Raw genomic sequence first — 25,861 nt, forward strand, 5'->3', positions numbered from 1 at the left:
ATAACCCTAACTATCCATCTGGTGTTGTGCTCAGAACATGCCTGTGCCTCCATGATGGCCCAGAACATGTGCCGAGTAACCTATGATGTGACACCTGCGGCAGGTTGTGGATGGACAGCAGTCTTCCTATGAGCACCTCTGTCAATCCACCTGTGTGGGAACTCTCCAGCTCTCTGGCTATGTCAAGTGTCTGCACTCACTGATGCCATAGTTGCCACACTGTCCTTTTCAATGTCACCACCCTCTGACTGTCCAATATCTGTGGCCTCTGGGGACTGGGTATATGTGGACATAGAAACTGTGTGCGGTGACAATGGGGGCAGAAGAGGGATGTCAACCTCTGGGACAGATTCAGCCTCTGACAACCCTACATGTGCCTCACTATGGCCACCATCATCATCAGAGTCCAATGAGACACTGACATCCGGCTGTGAGGGGGACAGACTCCAACCCCCCCCCCCGGTCACCTGTGAAAACCAAGACAAAAGCAGTACATTACTACCTACACTTTTATGTATGGTAATCTACACAGACTCATGCAAATGAGGATCCACAACTGCAGTACCAGTCACAAATCTACTCATCTCCATTCCCATGCACAACAGACAACCTCACATCAACATACACAAGTCAAGCCCTTTATAACATGCACGTCAGCCACATCCATATAAGGTTGCCAGTACAATTTGCCTGTAAGGTATGAAATATGACAGTATATGTGATAGACCTACACATAAAACCCAGTACACCTATCCTGAGAATAATATGCCAGCACTAGTGTCACTGTCTCAGGTATGTACCATATCTCTTTTGTGTTTGAACAGGCATCTTGGAGTAATTGCCTCATGTATACCAGCCTGTGTAGCTGTTCATAACTATAAGTGCAGACATGTCGATGGTCATTCAAATGCACACCTGAGACTAACCAGTCTATGAACCGTAGTTATCTGTTCCAGAATGGAACATACAAATATTCTACTCTGGCTAAACACAACATTTGTGCATAGGGCAATATGGCAGCCGTTAACCTTCATAGGGTATATATGATCCTTAAAAAATTGTATCACACTTACCAGGTACAGGACCATGGACTAGGGCCACTCCTGTCAGACCTATGAAAAAGTGAGGGAGAGGTATTGTCAGCACCACCAAATGTTGCAACACTAAAAGGTAATATGTGCATATATCCACATGTACAGCACATACTGTGATACTGGCTGTATTGCTGACATTCTAAGAATGTGTGCACAACTGTGCATTAACCCTACCCCCCCAGTGGAGATAGACCTACCACACATGTACAGGTATGTACAGCCTGCCACAATGACTGATACAGTGTTACTCCGGTGAACACAGTATGCTTACCTGGATGCTCCTCTGCTGTGGACACTGTGGCACCCATCTCCACGATGTTTGGTGTGATGGATGCCTGCGTGCTGTTGTGTGTTCCTAGGTTTGCAAGGAATTCCTCTGTGGTTGAGAGTGGATGTTCTGCCGCAGGTCTTTCACTGGTGATGGCACAATTCCTGGCAACATAAGCTGCCATTCATCAGACAGCATTCAGCATGTCTGTGGCCCGGTGTCAGACCTGCTTATAGGTTCTGTCCTGTCAGCCAATCTGATTGACATCCTGCACAAGGTCTGCCCACAATGCTGCCCGCTACTCCCAATTATGCCTCCTCCTAGACAACAAGATCTGATGGTACTGTCTCAGTCCATCCACTATCATGTTATTCTCTGCCTCTGAGAAGGGGGCATGTTGGTACATGGTTCCTGAAAGACAGAAAAAGGGGAACACAGTAGAGGACCAGATATGTGGATATCTATTATGTACAGATCTAGCACACCCATAATGGCCTGCACTATCCACTACTCCCTCATATGTCATACCCCACATTATGGCAATACTCTATATGTGTGGTTACCACCAAGTTAGTAGCAATACTGGAGTATGTCTTTGTGTGCTGTGACAGATTCTGCTATATGTTCCAATACCCAGCACTGCAGTCTACTGTGGTGTGTCCCCTACAGGCAAACTCCCACTAATATGTGATATGGCCACTGCCAGACAATTAACAGTGTGCTATTACAACTGTATGTGGACAGTCCAGCAACACCAATGTGCCACTTTGACAGAAAATAATGTAAACCTACTGTAGTATATGTTCCCTGTAGGCATCACACATTTCAACTATACAGATGTTTGCAGAATGTCAGGATGTTTGTCTCATAGTTTTGGTCATTTTCACACAAACTTGTGGATCTCTGACAAATACATAAACACTGTTGCTGAGTTTGGGCCTTTGTCCCCCCATAAAGTATGGCTTTGTCCTGGTTTCATGCTGTAAGAGGTTGACAGGTATGTTAGGCATAGCCGTCAACCAAACAGGGACATATGTCAACAGAAACAGGAGCTTAGATAGAGTACATCAGGGACATTCAGGGACAATTGTAAAATGTTAGAGCTATGTATGTGAGACAGTGACTGAATGAGGTGGATGAATTACAGTACATCATTTGACATTACAGGAGTGCATACCCTTACTCATTGTCACCAGGGAATTGTTATGGCTAGGCTTGTATAGGCCCTAGGGCTGATAGCCTAGTACCAACCTATGAACCTATGAACTATGTATTATGTGTAAATCACTATTTTTTTCTACAATGGTCAACCACTGTAGAAAGGATTGACAAGGACTGAGCTGAGTTGTGATTAAAATCAGGGACAGTTGAGAGGCATGCCTCTAGGTGTAGCACAGCAGAGTATCACTGACATGTCATTACCATACATCTAAGACAGGCTTACTGTTGTAATCTTTATTCCCCATACCTCCATCATCCCATCCACATCTTGCTATATGGAGAAATCTGAGGGTGGCCTAATGGGTAAAGTGTTTGCCTTGCAAATGCAAGGTGCAGGGTTTGAGTCTCACAAGGGACAATTGGCTAGGCTTAAAATAGCTCGCAAGGGCAGTAAGCTTAGTACTAATCTATGAACTTATGGACATACATGCTGGAGTGCAATACTTATTTTTTTTACCTTTGCTTCTGGTATACTTCTGGAAATCTACTCTCCGTATGAGTTAAGTCTCATACAGTGCTGTTCCCCATAAGCAGCTGCTTGCCTTTTTAAGGTACTAGCAGGTAATTGCCTCTGTACCAACTTGTGGTTTAGAATTGCTAATTGCAACCAAAACAGCTGAGTTTCACTATCATTGGCCAATGACATGCCACCACAGTGCAATATATAAGGACTTCATGAAGACCTGAGCCTCTTTCTTAGTTGTTAAGATGGATATCACTGAGGTGTGGAGACTACAGTATCGCAGAGGGTAGGTAACATAACTGTCAACTATAGAGACTATGGGGTATGCCCACAGTTTCACTTCATATGTGTGGTTAGTGTCCCATGATATAGTGGTCATCTGGCAGTTTACTGGAAAGCATTGTGGGTTGAGATCAATAAGCAATGAAACACACTTGGCTGTCAGACTTCATACCCATCAGAATATATACATGCTAATGCAATAGCTGTTATTTTATCAACCTTCTATCTTTGTAGGAGCAAACCATTACACGTGTACCTATCTGTGGGCCTTAGCCCCCCATTACATATGTCTGTGTCCAGATCCCTTGTTCTAGGGGGTTGGGAGGTAAGTTAGGTCTGTAGCAGCTACCTGTACATACAGCTGTATATGCTACAGGCTGCAGCTGCTGCAGCAAGCCTAGCGCACATAGGGGGAGTATGGATACTTTTGAGGACAACAAGAGGTACATGTAACTGTGGCAGCTGTGGCAGCCCTATCATTATGGCACAGCCAGGGTAAGGGTACCCTGTACAGTCTAATCAAGGCATGTGATTAAGGTACATCTGTTATGCAAAGATGCCGATAACAGAATAGTAGGCAACATATAGTTAGGCTATATGGATATGTGTAGTGTAGCCCTACCTGCAGGCCTCTGACTTGCAAAACTGGAAAGTGGTTCAATAACTAGCAGTAACCTGTGCAGATTAGGATTTCATGACTCAGTCATTACTTGCTGTCTTCACAATGATGTAATTGAACTGCTAGACAAAACTGGATTTGAACCCAGGACTCTGTGTGGCAAAATATACTACATGCAAGGTACTTAACAGACTGTGCCACTGAGTCACTGGAAAAGCATTTGTATTTGCAAGATATATGTGCACATATACAGGCTGTGAAAAATATTTCTACATCAATCAGTATGTGCGTGGCTTTATATGGTTGTATTCCTACACCAGGATCCCAGTTGTACATGCACTTTGCCATTGTTGCCTTAGCAGGTATCTTTCCACAAGTTGCTGATAAAAGGGCACATATACCTGCTATCGCAGGCCTCACTTACATCCATTATCATGTCTTTGGCTGTCTTCTGGTGTATTATTGCATCAGAGTCCAAGGTACACTCCCATTTCTCCCATTAGTTTTTATTTCAGTTAAATGCCTAATGACTGTAAGTGGCAATCAGTATGTTTTGCTGGAAACAGTTATTTCACAGTACATATGTGTGGTGTGATGGGTTAATACAGTGGTCTGTAGGTGAGAGGGGCATGGGTTTGAAACTTGGCAGGTATGTTTATTTTGTACATGTGTCTAACAATGTAATAAACAATCATTAAAGCTCATTTAAGCTTAGCTAAGTGAAGCAGTGAGGTACCTCGCACTGCGCCGCTTCACTTAGCTCTGTGCAAACCCGCACTAAAAAAATATAAAGAAAAGAAAAAGAGGGGTTAATAGGAAAGTGGTGAAACGGGGGCAAGCAAGGGGAAAAACATAGTGAAAGGTAGTTAGGGATATGCAGGAAGGGTGTAGGGAAGACACAAAGTTATCCATATCTTGTACAGCAACAGCTGTGCATTTTGACAGATTTTGTAAATGAATTTGGACTCTCAAATCCCAGAAAGAGGGGTTAGGATGACATAACTGTGTTGTCAAGCTAATTAGACCAGATTAGTGGTATCCAGTGGACATTGTGCAACATGGAGAGCTATGCATGAGGCAATATTTTTTTTTGGGGGGGGCAGGTGCCCATTTTTGTTTAAGGTGAGAGTGGAATGTAGGAGAAGGGATATAGGTACATGTGGGAAGGTAAGTTGAGTAGGAAAGGCTGCTTTTTGACAAGACAGACAAAACAGCAGACAGGGGTGATGTGTGACACATGAGGGGGCTAAACACCTCGGATGGGGAGGGTGTTGTGGAACCAAGTCACACGTGCCTCTGTATGCAGCAGCATGACTCATCCCCACCCATGGCACAGTCTACACTGCTCCTTCACTGCCATGAAGGTGGTTTGTGCTGGAGGCTGGGAACCATGATAAGTCTGCTCCACCAGGTTGGCCAGTGTGTTCTCAATCTGGCACAGGTGGTATTCATAGCTCTGGTGAGCAATCCTGTGCACCATGACCAGCAGATGATCCTGGGTGACTGCAGCCCTTCCGCCACTGCTCCCAGGGGCAGGCCAGGCCTGTTTGTCTGAGCCAGTTCCACCCAACGCCACAAGTGGTGCAGGGGCAGCAGAGGGGGTACTACCAGCCTGGGTCCCAGACATGCTAGGACCCAGTGCCATGGCCAGTTGAGGCAAGGTAGGTGGATCACTAGGAACCAGCCTACCCTGACGTGCTGTGGTAATGGAGGTATAGCAATAAGTATAGGTTAGTTATTAACAAAACGTTGTTAGTAATAGCATGGCAGAACACTGGAAATAGAATCACATATCAATGACAATTATGTGAAACACAACAATAAGTAACAGAACAGTCATTATAACAGCATGCCAGTAACAGTTACAGCATAAGGCCAACAAAATAGATAATTTAACAAGATATCACAGCAACCATGATATAAAGCCAATGTACTGAAACAACCCCTTGGATGGACAGTAAAACACATTTTATTAAAACAAAACAGAGAAGTTATGTTTGTTTTAATTTAACAAGATATGTTGATATACATCCATTATAATACATACCAATAATAACACATGCCCGAAAAAAACAGTTAATGTAACAACATATGTTAATAGTAAACCATAACCAATGAATAGCAGTAACAAATAAATGAAGATAAGAGGGGGGGGGAGAAAATCAGTCAGTTAATAAAGTACAGCTTACTTTCTTGACAACAGTACTACTATCTACTCTATGTGTCTGTATTTTCTTTATGTTTACAGTGAGTACAAGTCACCTGTAGCTGATGTAACATCTACATACCTCTCAAGCTATATGCATGGGACACTATGGGCCAAAAGGTAACAACTGTGGGTACACACCTACAAAGAACACTTGCATATCAGATGGACCTATATAACTACTAAGTTGTTCTATTGGCTGAAATGGTGATACTGTGCAATCTAAGTACTTATTGCCATGGTATTCCTGTAACAGGCAGATTATGCAGTTTTAATTACATAATGTGAAATCGTGACACTTGAGAGACATGTATGTGTATAGTACAGACACTAAACAGCAGTCATGTCCTGGGTGGCAAGCATGGGAACAGAACCCAATAGCAGTGACTGCAACTGCAGCAACTTTTAACAGATACTCCAGAAATACAGCCATACCAGGATTACACTTATTATTTCTGACAGCACATTGCTGATTTTTTACATTCTTGCTAATGATTTTAAAAGTCTGGGAAATTTAAACACACAGTTCTCTACTCATAATATGTGTTACCTCACCCATTTACTTGTAGTTCCTGTGGGGAGAGAATTTGTGAGTATTACGTGACTGCTACTATAATATTTAGTGCTATACAATACTGGATTTGAACTGTGGCCTATGTGTGGCAAAATATACTATATAGAGAACATTTAACACACTGAGCTACTGAGTCACTACTAATTACTGCTTGACTGAATATTTGCCTAGAGCTTACCTGGAACTAAAATATGACCTGGCAGCACTACTACAGTGTTATACTAGAATACAGTGACAGTAGAACACACATACATGAAATTCAAGCATGACAAAGATAATAGGTAACCTATACATTACTACATAGAATGCAGGTGTACACAGTATTGATAGTATATTGAAATAGCTGTGAAGTTAACAAACAATATCTGATTATGGGTTATTATTTGCAGTCTACAACTATTAAACTGTTATACCTGACTGCAGCACCATACCTCACGACCTGGATGCTTGTAGTTGACATGTAATGGTGAAAACAAGACAATCCTGATGTACACAATTTACCTCGGTGTTATTGCTAATGGTTCATGTGTTGCTGCAGAACAGTTGTCATAATTTGTTTCTTACAAAACAGCTCTTAATCTACACTTATTGCACAACAGACACTATTAGATATACCTTCATGCAGGTACTTGTATTATTGCATGTCTTTATTGCAGAACAGTTGTCATAATTGATTTCTTGCAAAACAGACCTGAGTCCACACTTATTGCGCACAGTCTATATTAGAGATACCTTCATGCAGTTACTGGTATAGTTTCAAGTTTTATTGCACAACAGTTGCCATTATGCAGGTGTTGCAATACAGCTGTAATTCCACAGTTATTGCACTACAAACTTTATTGCATATACTTTATTATAGTTAATGCTTTGGTCTCCCCTGCTTATGGCACTACAGTTGGCAGTATGCACTTTTTGCAGTACAGCTGTAAGTCCACATTCATTGTAATACAATCCTTACTGTATATACCTAATCACAGTTAATGCTTCACTCTTTCTTGTTATTTGACTATAGATAGCAAAATACATCTGTACTGACCCCAATCGCAGTGCAATCTGGTCAAATGCCCGGCATGCGCCTTGATGTTGCGAGCCATCTCCTCTGCAACTGTTGGGAGAGAAACACACCATTATGCATACTAGTTTATCAGACATTCAGATTAGGTATTGGTGAAACAAAGGTAAAATTACTTGCAAACTTGTGGGGCATTCCCTGCCTGAGCTTCTTGGACCCAGCTGTCCAAGAGATCCCCCTTCCTACGCCTCAGGTCATGATGGTGGTGGTGAACCTGGTCACCTGTGTGGGGGATACCTTTCACACTGATGAGTTTACTTGCCAGCCATTTGCCATATTACAGTATCAGTCACGTAATGATTACAGATTTTCTCTGCACAGGAACTACAGGTAAATGGGTGAGGAAGCCCATATTATGAGTAAATAATTGTGTGTTTAGATGTCACAGACTGTTACAACCATTACCAGAAATGTGAAAACACAGCATAAAATAAAGGAAAATAATTATAATAATAATAATAAAAAACTACAATAAAAGAAATAAAATGTATACTCTTTGGCATGGCTGTATGCCTGGAGTGTCTGTTAAAGGTGCTGCAGTCAATGAATACATTCGATGCAGATGTCCTCTGCAGTCACTGCTATTGGGTTTTAACCCCATGCCTGCCAAACAAGGCATGATAGTTGTTTACTCTCTGTACTGTACACATACATGTCTGTCAAGTGTCACGCTGTCACATAATGTAATTACTAGTGCATAACCCCTCTATCACAGATTTATCATCAACATGATTATGTGAATAGCAAACTATCACTACAACGTCCCACAGTACACCTTGGTAGGTACACATGATGTGCAAGTGTTCTGTGTAGTTGTGTACCTGTGTTGTTACTGCTTGGCCCATACTGTCTCATATGGATAGCTTGAGAAGTATGTATGTGCTACAGCAGCTATAGGGCACTTTTACACATAAAGAAAGGACAGACCTGCAGAGTAGATAGCAGAACTGTTGTCAACTATATAGCCTATAATGGTATAATGGACTGTATTTCTCATTCTCCCCACCCCTTATCTTCACATATTTATTATTGTTATTCATTGGATATGGTTTAGAATTAACATATGTTGTTACATTAAACTTTATTTTGGAGAATGTGTTTTATTATTGTTATATATTAAACTGGTTGCATATTAACATAGCTTGTTGAATTACCTCTTCTGTTGGCTTATGCTGTAATTGTTACTGGCATGCTCCACAAACGATAGTTCCAAGATGCATAAATGTCACCAATAACCAAATTAAATGCACCCAAGGGCAATTTGAAAAACCTCCACTTTATTTTAAAACAAACACGGTCAGATAATAAAATAGTTGAGTGCTTTCATCATGTATAATGACTTCATCAGAACTGAAAAACCATACTGCCATTCCAACAAGCTATACAAACTTTAGTACAAATAGTAATTGGCTAAAAAGTTAATAGATCAATTAAGCAATAAATCATTGAATCTCTTAAAAACACAGTTCAAGCAAAGCACAATATGTTAAAAACATAATATAATATAGTATTAAATGGTGTATATAACAAGAAAAATATACTTAATGGGGTATCACCAAAAGAAAATTTTGCTAGAAATGTTAAATATTATGTCATGAAAAACATTGTTGAATCTAAATTTCATAAAATTTTATAGATTAATACAAAATAAAAAGCTTTTGTTAAAATGTATGAATACAATATGTTTCTTAACACTTCAGAAATTACAAAAATATAATGTAATATAAATATATAAAATGGTTAGACTGGTAAAGATATAAATTTATGAATTTTTACAACACCATATTTATTAAACTCAATTGCCCCATTCTTTAATGTGGGTTCTAGCCTTAAGGGCTGGTGTTATGGAGACACTATCATTTAAACCTGGGGGGAAGTTGGCGGCAAGCCTAAGTTGCCATAAAAGTTCCTTTTTACTAAGCTGATTCTTCCAATCCCCCCCCCCCCCAGGTTCAATATGTACAATGTCTATTATTCCAAATTTAAAACCATTAAAATCTGTACAATTCAATGAATGCCTATATAGTGCATTAGTTTCTTTTTTGTTTTTTAAATCATACATGTGTTCATAGATGCTACGCCTGAAAGATCTGTCCATCTTTCCGACGTAGTATGCTGGACTTGTGTCACATATTGCTAAATATACAATCCTCTGGGAATTGCAATTCCCATTCCTAAAGGTAATGTTCGTCCTTAATCTGTCATTCAATAAGATACCAGTTTCCTTAAAAATATAACCACACTGAGGAAAACAGCCACAATGTCTAGTACTTTTGCCATTATCCTGTTCCCTCTCTATTCTACATGTTTCTACCAATTTTTTCAGATTCATTCCTACTTTGGTGCTAAAAAATCACCCACAATGTTATAAATATCCTGGTTAGTCCTAAAAATACTCAAATTCTTTTGTAGAATATTCTTAATATGTTTAGATATCGCACTGTGTTGTATCGTACAGGCTTGAGTATATTCAACAGGTTCAGTAAGGGATTTTGATTTACCCATATGTACTTTTAAAAGGGGTCCTGCCCTCAAAAGTGGTTTGAACTTTTTACCCCATTCATTATATACATCTCCCAAAATAGACTCAACCATAACCCTAGGATACCCTAGGATACCCCCTTTCAACAAACATATTCATCAAAGTAGAAAATTCCTTTTTAACATCATCTGCTTCTGAAGTCATACGAGCAATGTGTATGGCTTGTCCTTTGATGATGCTTTTCTTTTGTGAAAAGGGGTGATGACTAGAAAAATGTAAATAAGAGTTGCAGAAAGTACTTTTCTGGAATACCTGAGATTTAAAACCATGTAAAGTATGTGAAATTAGCGTGTCCAAATAAGAAAGTTGCTGCTCATGACAAGAAAATGTAAATTTGAGGAAGGTGGTAGTCCCATTAAGATATTCTATAAATTTGGGAATGTTATCCTTATCCCCTTTCCATAAAATAAAAATATCATCCAGGTAACAATTATATAACAGAAAATTTTCTGCATACCAGGTACTGTTGAAAATATAGTTAAGCTCCCATCCAAGAAGTACTATGTTAGCATAGACTGGAGCAGACACTGCTCCCATAGCTACTCCAGATATCTGTTGGTAATACTGCCCCTCAAAATAGATGTAATTATAGTCTAATACTATAGACATCAATTCACAAATCAATATGGCCTCATCATGAGTCAAAATAGTGTCAAGGAATAATACTTCTTCAAAGTATTCCATACCTGCTTTTTAGGAATACAAGTGAATAAATCCTTGATGTCTATAGTCAAAAATATTAAATCTGGACAACATATATCATGACTGAGTTTCCCCAAAAATTCCCAAGAGTCCCTGAGTAAATGTGGGACCCCTTCGACAATATGCTTTACCTTGTTCTCCACGTATATAGAGAAATTATGGGTCTTAGACTATCTAGCAGACACTATGGGTCGTAAAGGGGGCATGCATATGTTCTTATGTACTTTGGGTATTCCAAATATGACAGGGACCCACTAGGTACGTATTGGTCAGTAAATTATAAGTATTCTGGTCTATGCAGTGGTCCAAGAAAAATTCTTGTAGGAAGCTATCAATACGCTGGTATGCAATATGTATCTGGTTTATAGACACCTGAAGATAGTTGCCCTGGTTAAATAGCAAGTCCTGAATAATATTAATATAGTCAGTGGAATTAAAAATAACAATACCTCCTCCATTGTCAGGGTCATAATCTGGACTAACCTATCCCCTCTAATTTGATTTAACAAAGACCTCCCCTTTGGGTTAAGATTACTATAAAATCCTTTATGTCCTGCCCAAAGCTGATAGAAATCTTCCTTAACTGCTTTCTCAAAGGTGTAGATAAGGGGATGCAAAGGTGGATTAAAAGTACTAGTTTTTTTAAGCCCTACCTTACAATAATTAGATCCTTCCTTCTTGGAAAACATAATCTGAAAATTCAATTTTCTAGTATAAAAATGAATGTCCAAAAGGCCATCAGCAATGTCTGGAATTTTGGCAGTTACGAATTTAAAACCCTTTAAAAAAGAGAGAAATATTCTTCAGTTATGGGTCGGTCAGTATAGTTATAAATATTAAATCCTTTAAACATATGAACAATATTTACTCCCTCACCACTAAAAAGTGGAGTCAATATTTGTTCCTGCCCCTCCCCCTGTAGGAATAAGTCTTGGGGTACTGTCCCATGTGATTGTATCCATAATTCCTGCTTGCTATTTTTTCCGAGCGGTGTGTGTGGGGGGGGGTCCTCATTAACCATCACTTCTTGTATATCCCCAAATTCACACTCATCATTAACAAGTGCGTCATCATTAAAAATTGTTCTTGTTCTACAAAATCAACTGTATCCTTCCTTAACCATATTTTATTTGTAGGATAAACCTCTTTGGAATGGTATTGTTTTATATAACTACTCAATTTCCTATTTTTCTTATGGTATAAAACCTTACATTTCTTCTCTACCCTTTCTAAGACCGCTTGATACAACATTTCGTATTGGCCAAAAAGCAGGTCATTAATAATCTGTATATTTAATACAGCTAGTTCCTTCTGTAAATCAACCTGCATTTTGTCATGATAAACCAACACTTTTTGTAACAATTCGATACCCCATCCATTAACATTAAACATGTTAGTAAAATCTTCTACAATACAACTATCATAATATATACCGAAAGGAAACTGAAACACACATAGTCCCTGTGGACAGTATGAATAATAAATCTTTGAAGGAATTGATTTATACTTTTGAAAAAAAATGTTATATAAATATAAAACTTCACAGCTTGACTCTAGGTATTTTAGGGAATGTATCAAAGTTAAGGTGGTACCGCAGGGACTGCATGTGTTTAAGTTTCCCTTTGGTATATATTATGATAGCTGTATTGTAGAAGATTTTACTAACATGTTTAATGGATGGGGTATCGAATTGTTACAAAACGTGATGGTTTATCATGACAAAATGCAGGCTGATTTACAGAAGGAACTAGCTGTATTAAATACACAGATTATTAATGACCTGCTTTTTGGCCAATATGAAATGTTGTATCAAACGGTCTTAGAAAGGGTAGAGAAGAAATGTAAGGTTTTATACCATAAGAAAAATAGGAAATTGAGTAGGCATATAAAAAAAAACATTCCAAAGAGGTTTATCCTACAAATAAAATATGGTTAAGGAAGGTTACAGTTGATTTTGTAGAACAACAAGAACAATTTTTTAATGATGACGCACTTGTTAATGATGAGTGTGAATTTGGGGATATAGTATATATACAAGAAGTGATGGTTCATGAGGACCCCCCCCCCCACGTCGATTGGAAAGAATAGCAAACAGAAATTATGGATACAATCACATGGGACAGTACCCCAAGACTTATTTATACAGGGGGAGGGGCAGGAACAAATATTGACCCCACTTTTTAGTGGTGAGGGAGTAAATATTGTTCATACGTTTAAAGGATTTAATATTTATAACTATACTGATTGACCCATAACTGAAAAATATTTCTCTTTTTTTAAAGGGTTTTAAATTCATACCTGCCAAAATTCCAGACATTGCTGATGGTCTTTCGGACATTCATTTTTATACTAGAAAATTCAATTTTCAGATTATGTTTTCCAAGAAGGAAGGATCTAATTATTGTAAGGTAGGGCTTAAAAAAACTAGTACTTTTAATCCACCTTTGCATCCCCTTATCTACACCTTTGAGAAAGCAATTAAGAAAGATTTATATCAGCTTTGGGCAGGTCATAAAGGATTTTCTAGTAATCTTAACCCAAAGGGGAGGTCTTTGTTAAATAAAATTAGAGGGGATAGGTCACTCCAGATTATGACCCCTGACAAGGGAGGAGGTATTGTTATTTTTAATTCCACTGACTATATTAATATTATTCAGGACTTGCTATTTAACCAGGACAGCTATCTTCAGGTGACTGTAAACCAGATACATATTGCATATCAGTATATTGATAGCTTCCTACAATAATTTTTCTTGGACCGCCGCATAGACCAGAATACTTATAATTTACTGACCAATACGTACCCAAGGGTCCCTGTCATATTTGGAATACCCAAAGTACATAAGAACATATGCATGTCCCTTTACAACCCATACTGTCTGCTAGAGGCTCTAAGACCCATAATTTCTCTATATATGTGGAGAACAAGGTAAAGCATATTGTCGAAGGGGTCCCACATTTACTCAGGGACTCTTGGGAATTTTTGGGGCAACTCAGTCATGATATATGTTGCCCAGATTTAATATTTTTGACTATAGACATCAAGGATTTATTCACTTGTATTCCTAAAAAGCAGGTATGGAATACTTTGAAGAGGTATTATTCCTTGACACTATTTTGACTCATGATGAGGCCATATTGATTTGTGAATTGATGTCTATAGTATTAGACTATAATTACATCTATTTTGAGGGGCAGTATTACCAACAAATATCTGGAGTAGCTATTTGAGCAGTGTGTGCTCCAGTCTATGCTAACATAGTACTTCTTGGATGGGATCTTAACTATATTTTCAACAGTACCTGGTAGGCAGAAAATGTTCTGTTATGTAAATGTTACAGGGGTGATATTTTTATTTTATGGAAGTGGGATAAGGATAACATTCCCAAATTTATAGAATATCCTAATGGGACTACCACCTTCCTCAAATTTACATTTTCTTGTCATGAGCAACTGCTTTCTCATTTGGACACACTGATTTCACATATTTTACATGGTTTTAAATCTCAGGTATTCTGGAAAAGTACCTTCTGCAACTCTTATTTACATTTTTCTAGTCATCACCCCTTTTCACAAAAGAGAAGCATCATCAAAGGACAAGTCATATGCATTGCTCGTATGACTTCCGAAGCAGATGATGTTAAAAAGGAATTTTCTACTTTGATGAATATGTTTATTGAAAGGGGGTATCCTAGGGTTATGTCTGAGTCTATTTTGGGAGATGAATATAATGAATGGGGTAAAAAGTTCAAACCACTTTTGGGGGCAGCACCTCTTTTAAAAGTACATATGGGTAGATCAAAATCCCTTACTGAACCTGTTGAATACACTCAAGCCTGTACGATACAACACAGTGCGATATCTAAACATATTAAGAATATTCTACAAAAGAATTTGAGGACTAACCAGGATATTTATAACATTGTGGATGATCAGCCATATTTTACCACAAAAGTAGGAATGAATCTGAAAAAATTGGTAGTAACATCTAGAATAGAGGGGGGACAGGATAATGGCAAAAGTACTAGACATTATGGCAGTTGTCCCCAGTGTGGTTATATTTTTAAGGAAACTGGTATCTTATTGAATGATAGATTTAGGACGAACATTACCTTTAGGAATGGGAATTGCAATTCCCAGAGGATTGTATATTTAGCAATATGTGACACAAGTCCAGCATACTACGTCGGAAAGATGGAGAGATCTTTCAGATGTAGGATCTATGAACACATGTATGATTTAAAAAACAAAAAAGAAACTAATGCACTATATAGGCATTCATTGAATTGTACAGATTTTAATGGTTTTAAATTTGGAATAATAGACAGTGCACATATTGAACCTGGGGGGGGGGGGATTGGAAGAATCAGCTTAGTAAAAAGGAACTTTTATGGTAACGTAGGCTTGCTGCCAACTTACCCCCAGGTTTAAATGATAGTGTCTCCATAGCACCAGCCCTTATGGCTAGAACCCAGATTAAAGAATGGGGCAATTTGGTTTAATAAATATGGTGTTGTAAAAATTCATAAATTTATATCTTTACCAGTCTAACCATTTTTTGTATATTTATATTACATTATATTTTTGTAATTTCTGAAGTGTTAAGAAACATATTGTAGTCATACATTTTAACAAAAGTTTTTTTATTTTGTATTAATCTATGAAATTTTATGAAATTTAGATTCAACAATGGTATGACATGATATTTAACATTTCTAACAAAATTTTCTTTTGGTGATACCCCATTTATTATAAATTTCTTGTTATATACACCATTTAATACTATATTATATTATGTTTTTAACATATTGTGCTTTGCTTGAACTGTGTTTTTAAGAGATTCAATAATTTATTGCTTAATTGATCTATTAACATTTTAGCCAATTACTATTTGTACTAAAATATATACAGCTTGTTGGAATGGCAGTATGGTTTTTCAGTTCTGATGAAGTCATTATACATGATGAAAGCACTCAACTATTTTATTATCTGACCATGTTTGTTTTAAAATAAAATGGAGGTTTTTCAAATGGCCATTGGGTGCATTTAATTTGGTTATTGCTGCTGGCGTGCTGTTAATATACTGACTGTTCTGTTATTTATTGTTGTGTTTCACATAATATGCATTGAAATGTAGTAGGGTTATTTCTAATCTTCTGGTATGCTGTTATTATTAACACTGGTTTTGTTTATAACTAACCTATATGTATTGCTATACCTCCATCACCACAGCATGACAGGGTAGGCTGGTTCCTGCTGATGCACCTACACTACCTCAGCTGGCCACCGGACCGGGTCCTGGCATGTCTGGGACCTAGGCCAGTGGTGCCCTCTCCGCTGTTTGTGTACCACCTTCAGGTGGAACTGCCTCAAAGGATGGGGCCTGGCCCCCCCGGGAGTGGTGACAGAGGGTTGGTAGTCACCCAAGATCAACTACTGGCCATGGTGCACAGGATTGTTCATAAGAGCTATGAAAATTGCCTGTGCCAGACTGAGGGCACACTGGACAAACTGGTGGGGCAGGCTGGGCCTGGTGCCCAGCCTCCAGCATAGCCATCTTTGGGGCAGTGAAGGAGCAGTGTTGACTGCCCATGGGTGGGGATGTCAGTCCGTTTGTTGGCACATGCATCTCGGATTCCACAACACCCTCCCCATCCAAGGTGTTTACCCCCCACATGTCACAAACCGCCCCTGTCTGCTGTTATGTCTGTCTGCAATTGCATCCTCTCCTACACAACTTACCTTCCCACATGTACCTATATCCCTTGCCCAACATTCCACTCTCTCCTTATAAAAAAACAAAAAAAATGGGCACCTGTCCTACAAACAATATCACCCCATACATAGCTCTCCATTTTGCCCACATATCCACTGGACACAACTAATTTGGTCCACTTGGCTTGACAACACACTTATGTTATTCTCACCCCTTTCTCTGGGGTTTGAGAGTCCAAATTCATTTACAAAATCTGTCAAAATGCACAGCTGTTGCTGTACAAGAAATGGAAAGCTATGGTTCTTTCCTACACCCTTCCTGCACATTCCTACCTGCCTTTCACTATGTTTACCCCTGCTTGTCCCCATTTCACCACTGTCCTATCACCCCCTCTTTCTTTTCTTTTTAAATTTTTGGGGATGTTTGCGGGGCAGCTAAGTGAAGCGTTGCAAAATTATGCAATATGCAAATCCACTTAAATGAGCCTTGATCTTATGTGTTTCTCACATTGTTAAGGCACATGTACAAAATTATCACCAATGCCATGTTTTGAACTCAGGCACCTATCAACTACAGTCTACTGCACTAACCTACTACACCACACAGACCGTGACTATAGCAGGTGTTTCCAGCAAAACATACTGATTTCCACTGACAGACTGAAATTAAACCTAATGGGAAAACTGGGAGTGTACCTGGGAGTCTGATGCAAAAATACACCAGTAGACAGCCAAATAACAAATAATGGCAGTAAGTGACAACTGGGATGGCAGGTAAATGTTCCCTTTTATTTGCAACATCTTTAAACACACCTACTAAGGCATCAGTAGCACAGAACATATGTTCATCTGAGACCCTGCTGCAGTAGAACTGCCTTTGAAAGCCATGCACATACTGATGAATGCAGATGTGTGTCACAGCCTGTACGTATGCACATATATCTGGCAAATACACCTGCTGCATCACTGACTCAGTAGCTCAGTCTGTTAAATGCCTTGCAGGTAGTATGCTTTGCCACACACAGTCCTGGGTTCAAAACCAGTGTGTTGTACTTCAATTACATTGTTGGCAAGACAGCAACTCATGACTAAGTCATGCAGTTTTAATCCCCATAGGTTACTGCGATGGAATTAGCTAATACCCAGTTTTGCAAGTCAAAGACCTGCAGGTAAGGACACACTGCACATATTCATATAGCCTAACCATATGTTGCCTACTACTCTGCTATTGGCACTGTTGCATAACAGATGTACCTTAAGCACATGCCTCGACTGGACTGTAAAGGGTAACCTTACCCTGGCTCTGCTGTAACAACAGGGCTGACACTGCTGCCACAGTTACACATACCACTTGGTGGCATCTAAAGTGTTCGCACTCCACTCCATATGTTCTCATGATAGGGTTGCCACTGCTGCCACAGTTACATGTACAGTGTGCTGGCCTCCACTACCCCCTATGTGTCCTAGGCTGCAGCTGCAGCCTGGAGCATACACGGCTGTATGTTAAGGTAGCTGCTACAGACCAACCATAACTCCCAACTCTTTTTAGCAAGGGATCTGGACACAACCATACATATGGGGGGACAAAGGCCCAAAGATAGGGACATGTTTCACAGTTTGCCTCTACAAAGATAGTAAGTTGATAGAATACCAGCTACTGCATTAGCATGCATATTCTGATGGGTATGAAGTGTGACACTTGCATGTCTCTCTCCCCCTACTGACTTCAACCCACAATGTTGGCCAGTGAACTGCCAGATGGCCACACTGTCATGTGATTCTGACAAACATATGAGGCAAAACTGTGGATATACTTAATACATCTCTACAGTGGTCAATATTTGTGCTTACCCTCTGTGATGCTGTAGTCTCCACACCTCAGTAATGTCCATCTCAAAAACTAAGAAAGGGGCCAAGGCCTACATGAAGGCCTCATATATTGCACTGTGGTGCCATGTCATTGGCTAATGATAGTGCAATTCAGCTGTCTTGGATGGAATTAGCAATTCTGAACCACACATTGTTGCAGAGGCAATTACCTGTTAATGAGCATTACCTTCAAAAGGCAAGCAACTGCTTATGGGGTGTTCCCCATATGTGGTCTGTATGTGGTTTTACTCACAGAGACAGTATATGTGCAAAACATTTGCAGAGGAATGCTACAAAAAAGGAATACATCACTCTACCAGGTATGTACTAGATTTCCCCATAAAACGAGATGCAGATGGGAGGATGGAGGTATGGAGAATAGGGATTACAACATTAGATTTGTATTAGATCTATGATATTGACATGTCAGCGATAGTCTACTGTTCAACACCTACAGGCATGACTCTCAACTATCCCCATTTTGAATCACATCTCTGCTCTGTCCCTGTCAATCCATCCTACAATGGTCATCTGTTGTAGTAAAGATAGTGGATTACACGTAAGACATAATGACACTAAGTAAGGGTGTACACTCCTGTAACATCAAATGATATACTGTAATTCACTTCCTCTCAGTCTGTCAATGTCACATATAAATAGGTCTAACATTGTAAAAGTGTCCCTGAATGTCCCTGATGTACTCTGGCTAAATCCCTGTTTCAAGGACATTTGTCCCTGTCTAGCTGAGAGCTATGCCTAACATACCTCTCAACCTCCTGCAGTAAGACATCAGGACAAAGCCATAATTAATGGGAGGGTCAAAGGCCCAAACTCAACTTAACTAAAACTCAAATCAAACTCCGCTGTCAACTGTTTGGCACAGCCTAGGCCTCTGGCTCTCCCACACCACACCCTGTGCATGTGATGATACCTGGGCTACATCCCTGCCATTCATGCCATAGATGCAGGGATATGCAAATGTGTTTGATGCACAGGGTGACTATATTACTTTGCATGTGTTTGTATAGTGGAGTAGTGTTATGCTATGACAGTTGTGGGCCACTACAGGTAGTATATGCTGGCATGTGCCTTGACTACACATCAGACTTTGTTGCCTGTTGGTACACTGGTAATAGTGTTACAGAATGACAGGTGTGTCATAGACCTGTGTATGTTTGTGTCCCAGGAGTCTGAGCAGTTCAATTATGGACACATGGCCACAATACAGCAGCACAGGATGGCAAGGCAGAACAGCAGAAATATGGCATCAGCAAGGTATGCCAGTATACATGCATGGATCTCTAGGTGCATATGTGTAGAACAGTGTGCTACCCTTGATACGTGTCACCTGAGTATGCTGCACGTACAAATGTAGATGGTGGCAGACATCAATTATGCTTATGCAGATGAGGGCAATTTGGGCCAGCGGCTAGTCACAGGGCCATAAAATGCATAACCAATGCACAAAGATAGGCCGGATGGCCATCTCTCTAGTACTGCAAGGGGATATGTTTACACACACACACACACACACACACACACACACACACACACACACACACACACACACACAGTACTTATCACATGCACCATGGAATTTATCTGATATCAGAGAGTCAGCCAGCACTCTTAAGGTGGATGACATCAGCAGGCCTTGTAAAGGAGATGAATAGCTAGTCAACGGGCCTTAAATGCATAACCATTGCACAGAGATAAGCATGCCTGTAGTGTTACAGGGGGATATATGTACATATACACACACATACAGAAGTTGGATGATGTAAGAATAGAACACCTATCTATCTACTGTTATACACAACAGCTTGCAGTACTTATTGCATGTGCCACAAAGTTTATCTGTTATTGGATTGTCAGCCAGCACTCTTAAGGTGGATGGCATCAGCAGACCTTGTAAAGGAGGCCAATGATGAGGCCAGCAGCTAGTCACATGGCAAAAAATGCATAACCATTATACAGATATAGCCCATACGGGCTTGTCTGAAGAGTTGCACAGGAATATATTTACACACACTGACAAGTTGGATGATGTGAGATTAGAGCCCCTCCCTATCTAGTAGTACACACTAGAGCTTGCAGTACTGATTGCATGCACCATGGTGTTTATCTGTTATTAGATTGTCAGCCAGTGCTCTTAAGGTGGATGATATCAGCAGGCCTTGTGGAAGAGGGACTTTAGAGGCCAGCAGCCAGTCACAGAGCCATAAAATGCATATTATTGCACAGTGATAAGCCGGATAGGCATGCCTGTAGTGCACAAGGGGATATATGTACATAGACACAAGTTGGATGATGTGAGATTAGAACCCCTACCTATTGACGATTGCACACTACAGCTTGCAGTACCTATTGCATGCACCACAAAGTTTACTGGTCATTAGATTGTCAGCCAGCACTCTTAAGGTGGATGACATCAACAGGCCGTGTAAAGGAGGCCAATGTTGAGGCCAGCAGCTAGTCACAGGGCTTTAAAATGCATACCATTGCACAGAGATCGCCCATATGGGTATGTCCATAGTAATCTGAAGGACATATTAATACACACACAGAGTTGGATGATGTCAGATTAGAGCTCCTTCCTCTCTAGTATTACACACTACAGCTCATAGGATTTATTGCACATGCCACAAGTTATGTCTGTTGTGCATGCTGATGCAGGCACAGTCCTGCTTATGAGCTGAGTTGTATGTCATGGACACTTCCATGTTCGCATGCTCATGCACTGTTTACTGGATCGCACATCTGCTTACTTCGGTGTAAGCACCATGCCATTATGCCAACATGGCAAATAGGTCTGTGTAGGCTTTATTGAATTTCCTAGACCTGTGTATATTTATCCCCACCACATCTTATGTATCTGTAAAAGGGTTATGCTCAATATACTTATGTAATTTTTATGTACACTTTCTTCTATTTTTTTATCTTGATTCCCATTATGTTTACTATGTCTACTATGTCCCTTCAACTTGTTTATTTTAGTTACAGTTTGACCTCTTTTCATTTCTCTCATCTTATATAGCACATTCTTAAGGAAATATATCCTCCTGACTTTGAGTGCCTAGATCCTGATGTTAAACATTTTTTTTGCAAAAAATTTCCATTTCAAAGCATGCCACATTCCTTCTGCAGTTCCATTGAACACATCACTTCAATTAGCTTTACATACGGATTGCTTTGCTTCCATATCATGTCTTATTAATCTTCTGTACACTGGTTTAGATTTCAGTTTAGCAGAATTATTTAGAAGTAATTTAATGTCTATGAATCCATGATCATTTCACATCAACAGCAGTAACACTTGACACAAAGTAACAATCATTTTCTTAGGAACACAAAATGTGCAGTATGCTCTGTTCCATGGTAGTTTTTCTTTTCTGTTTTTTCTTTTTCTCACAGTCTGAATTGTCCTTTTGGAACACATATTGTAAATGATTCTTTTGCTAATGTTGCTGAATCAGTATTATTCCATTATTTCTGGTAAATGTAAGTACACAGCCACTGTTTTTCTCTCCTGCATGTCATACAAAATGTATGAATTCCTCTAGGAGGTCATCAGCATTTTAACTTTGGTGATCTATACACTCAAGCAATTGCTATAAGTTTCAGGGTTGTCTTGGGACACAGCTACACAATCTGTAGTGCTGGTATTATCAATGAATGTGAAATAATCACAGATCTCATAAAAAATTCAGTCCTTATCATAACACCTCCACCTTATTTTTTATTAAAATGTAGACCTGGTATGGGTTTATCTTTTGATAATTTATAAAACATTACTGAATCTATAGTTGATACTCCCCAATAATCTGTGAAAAAACAGATTACAGTGTGTTCCAATAGGACATTTGATTATTGCAATCCTAAAATATGTGTGCATGGTTATCTATATCACTTTGACATCACCTACATAATTCAAGTCATAAGGAAAAAGCAATGGTGCAAACATTATCATGCATATATTTTCCATTTTGGGAAAGAATCTGTGGTGAAAGGTGTGACAACTCACCACTGGATCAGTAATCAAGCAGCTTCAATCCTCAACAACAACAGTGAGGGCCGTTCACTGGGAAGATGACAAGTACATACACAACATTTCCAGATGCAGCTCTCTGCATCAAATGCAATTTCCCTTAAGAGCACACAGAGACCACAGTTAATCTGGGGCTGGTTCCTCTACCTTTCTCCAGATCCCCAATAAGACTGCCCACAGGCACAGCTATAGAGTTGAGTGCTTTGCAAGGGTTCCAAGTCAAGTCCTGCAACACTATCTCTGCCCAACCAGTGCTTTGTGTCCCTGCCCAGGTAGCTGGCACACACACACACACACACACACACACACACACACACACACACACACACACACACACACACACACACACACACACCTGGGAAAGGCTGGAACAGGTTTACTAGCTGTGCCCCCTTTTGCCCAGACAATAAGGTAGTTTTCACTATCACCAGAACCCTTCTGCCAGCTACCTTAAGGCCCTTAACAAAGGGTGTCCAATCTTACTATGTAATATTCACATTAATACAAATGGTAGTCTGACCAAGAGTAAGGCTATTAGGAGTGGCCCGCACCGTGTCACCAAATAAATATACAAGTAATCTCAAAACTTAAATATCTCTACACAGATCAGCCATAAAGAAAGGTTTAAATATATTTAATAATAAATAATAGAAGAACAAGACAATACTAAAATATATTCACAGTGACATCAGAGTTCAGAACCACAGGCATATTTAAAATAACATTGCAGTACAGGCTCAGACAAATAAAGAAAAGGATCTAAACTAAGCTTCACTATAATCCTGACTGAATCTAAGAAAATTATACTATTCCTGAGAAACTTACTTCATTAGAGCAAAGCAGATGTGGTGAATGGATCTTGTTGTTGTAAGGTCTAAGACATAATGCAGAATGCTCTGTCTCACTAAGAGACTTCTCAAATTAATATCTAAAATATAACTGCTGGGATAGCTTGCAAAATGACATAATTTCTGGTCATTTGATTTCTAGTTCCCAGGCCAAACACCCCACTACTAGAAGCAGTTAAAAAGATTATAGAAACAATTTGGCTGATTCTATTGGCTTCACCTGAACTTAGAAATATCGTAGATTTGAAACCATATTTCTCCTATAGAAATATAAGAAATTTGAAAAGTAAATTATGTTATAAAGATGTCAAATCTTTGTCTAAGAGATGCCAAGAAATGAGAATAGGCACTTTTAGTTGTATGAGTTGCACATGTTGTAGTGATACCTTTGGGAAGGATAGTGATTTTTTCACACACCCCTTGACAGGCAAAATGTATACATTTAATTTGACAGCAAATTGTAACAGTTTGAATGTGGTCTACTTAGCAACCTGTAGTCAATGCCCCTCTTTTTATGTGGGCAAGACCACAAGGAAACTCAAGGAATGCATTATAGAGCATAAACCAGACATTAGGAGAATTAATGATAAGAATGCGTTAAGTAGACACATCATGTGTACAAATGCTGGTCATAGCTTTAAGTTTAGGGTTATTGAGATGGTTAAAAAGGATATTGAGGGGTGACATAAATAACTTATTAGAAAATAAGGAATATGGTTGGATACTGAGACTAGGTGCTGATATTAAACCTGGCCTCAATACTGCTGTCACTATGAAACCTGTGTTAGTGAAACTTCAACAAAGTAAACTTTGATTTTTAAAAATGTTTTAAAATAGTTGTATTAGACAATTGTTGTTTTAAGAGACACTCATGTGATTAGCTGGCTGTAGTCACATGATGTGATATGCTCCAATTTAAATTGAATTATTTTATGTATTTTTGTATTAGCATTGAGAAAGGGTGTAGACCCGAAAACTTTTCTGCTTGCAATAAAGAAGTTTCTTAACACTGGTCCTTTTTCTTCAGTATATCCAAGAACTTTTCCAGTTTTACAGCAACAACCTTGATTTACTTTATTGGTTCTATCTGTGAGCCAGTTTTCAACCCACCTAGTGATATGGGGGTTGAGGCCAAGCTTAGTGAGTTTTTCTATGATTCCTGAGTGGGGAATGGTATCAAAACCCTTGGCCAGATCAGGGTAGGCTGCATGAACCACCTTGCCATCATCCACAGCTCTGGTGACTGACTCAAAGAAGTTGAACAAGTTGAGCAGGCATGATCTACCCTTCACAAAACCAAACTGAGTGGGATCCAGAATTTGGAAATTCCCTATATCCTTGTTTATTAGGTCCATGATGATGCGTTCCATAGCTTTGCATATCAGATGCGTCACGCTAATGGGGCAATAGTTCCCAGGGTCTGTAGTCTCTCCTTCTTTGTGGAGAGGGATAACTGTAGCTGTGCTCCATTTGGCAGGGACAAAACCTGTGGTGAGGATGTGATTGAACAGAGCACATAGGTGATGTGCCAGTTCACTCTATAGTTCATGTAGAACACAACCAGGGATATTGTCAGGTCCCATAGAAGTTGTATTCTTGGCCTTGGACAGTGCTATTTTAACCTGTGCAGCAGTAATACTGGGTTCCTGGCAATCTATTGGTAGTGTAATTGGTCCTTTGTGGGGTAAAGTTGGCACTGAATCTGTCCAGCAGTATACTGACAATATCTGTTGGCTCGGTATAGGAGGTATCATTGTGCAGTAGCTCAGAGAAAATCTGGGTATTGCCGTGGAGATTCTTTACATAACTATAAAAGGCCTTGTGGTTGTCTTTACTATCTGCTGCAATTCCTGTTTTCATACCTAGCTTTAGAGGATTTGATGAGGAATCTCAACTTTTTGTTGAGGCAGATAAGGAAGTTTTTCCAGTCTTGGGACTTCACCTTATCCTGCATCAGTTTCCTCCTTCTGTTGTAGAGTTTGTTTATGGCAGGGTACCACCAGATTGGCTTCCTTTTTTTGGAGGAGAGTGTCTTGGTTCTATTGGGTATGGCGAGATCCATGCATTTGTGTACGTGTTCGTACAGTGCATTGGTGTATGATTCTGCAGTCACAGAACTATTCTCTATTTGAATGGGTGCCGTGAAGTTAGCCACCTCTGTTTTTAGGATCCCAAAGTTAGCTTTGGAGAAGTTTTTCATGGTGGTTACGTTTGCTGGGGGAGATGGGTGGGATGTGGATTTCCAAGGTGATTAGTTTGTGGTCGGATCTAAACAGGGAGGAGATGACTATTGGTGTAGAGCAACGGTCACCCATGTTAGTAATAACTAGATCAAGGA

The sequence above is a fragment of the Protopterus annectens genome, chromosome 12.part0, assembly GCF_019279795.1.
Source record: "Protopterus annectens isolate FY-2018-M chromosome 12.part0, PAN1.0, whole genome shotgun sequence".
In the NCBI taxonomy this organism is placed as follows: domain Eukaryota; kingdom Metazoa; phylum Chordata; order Ceratodontiformes; family Protopteridae; genus Protopterus; species Protopterus annectens.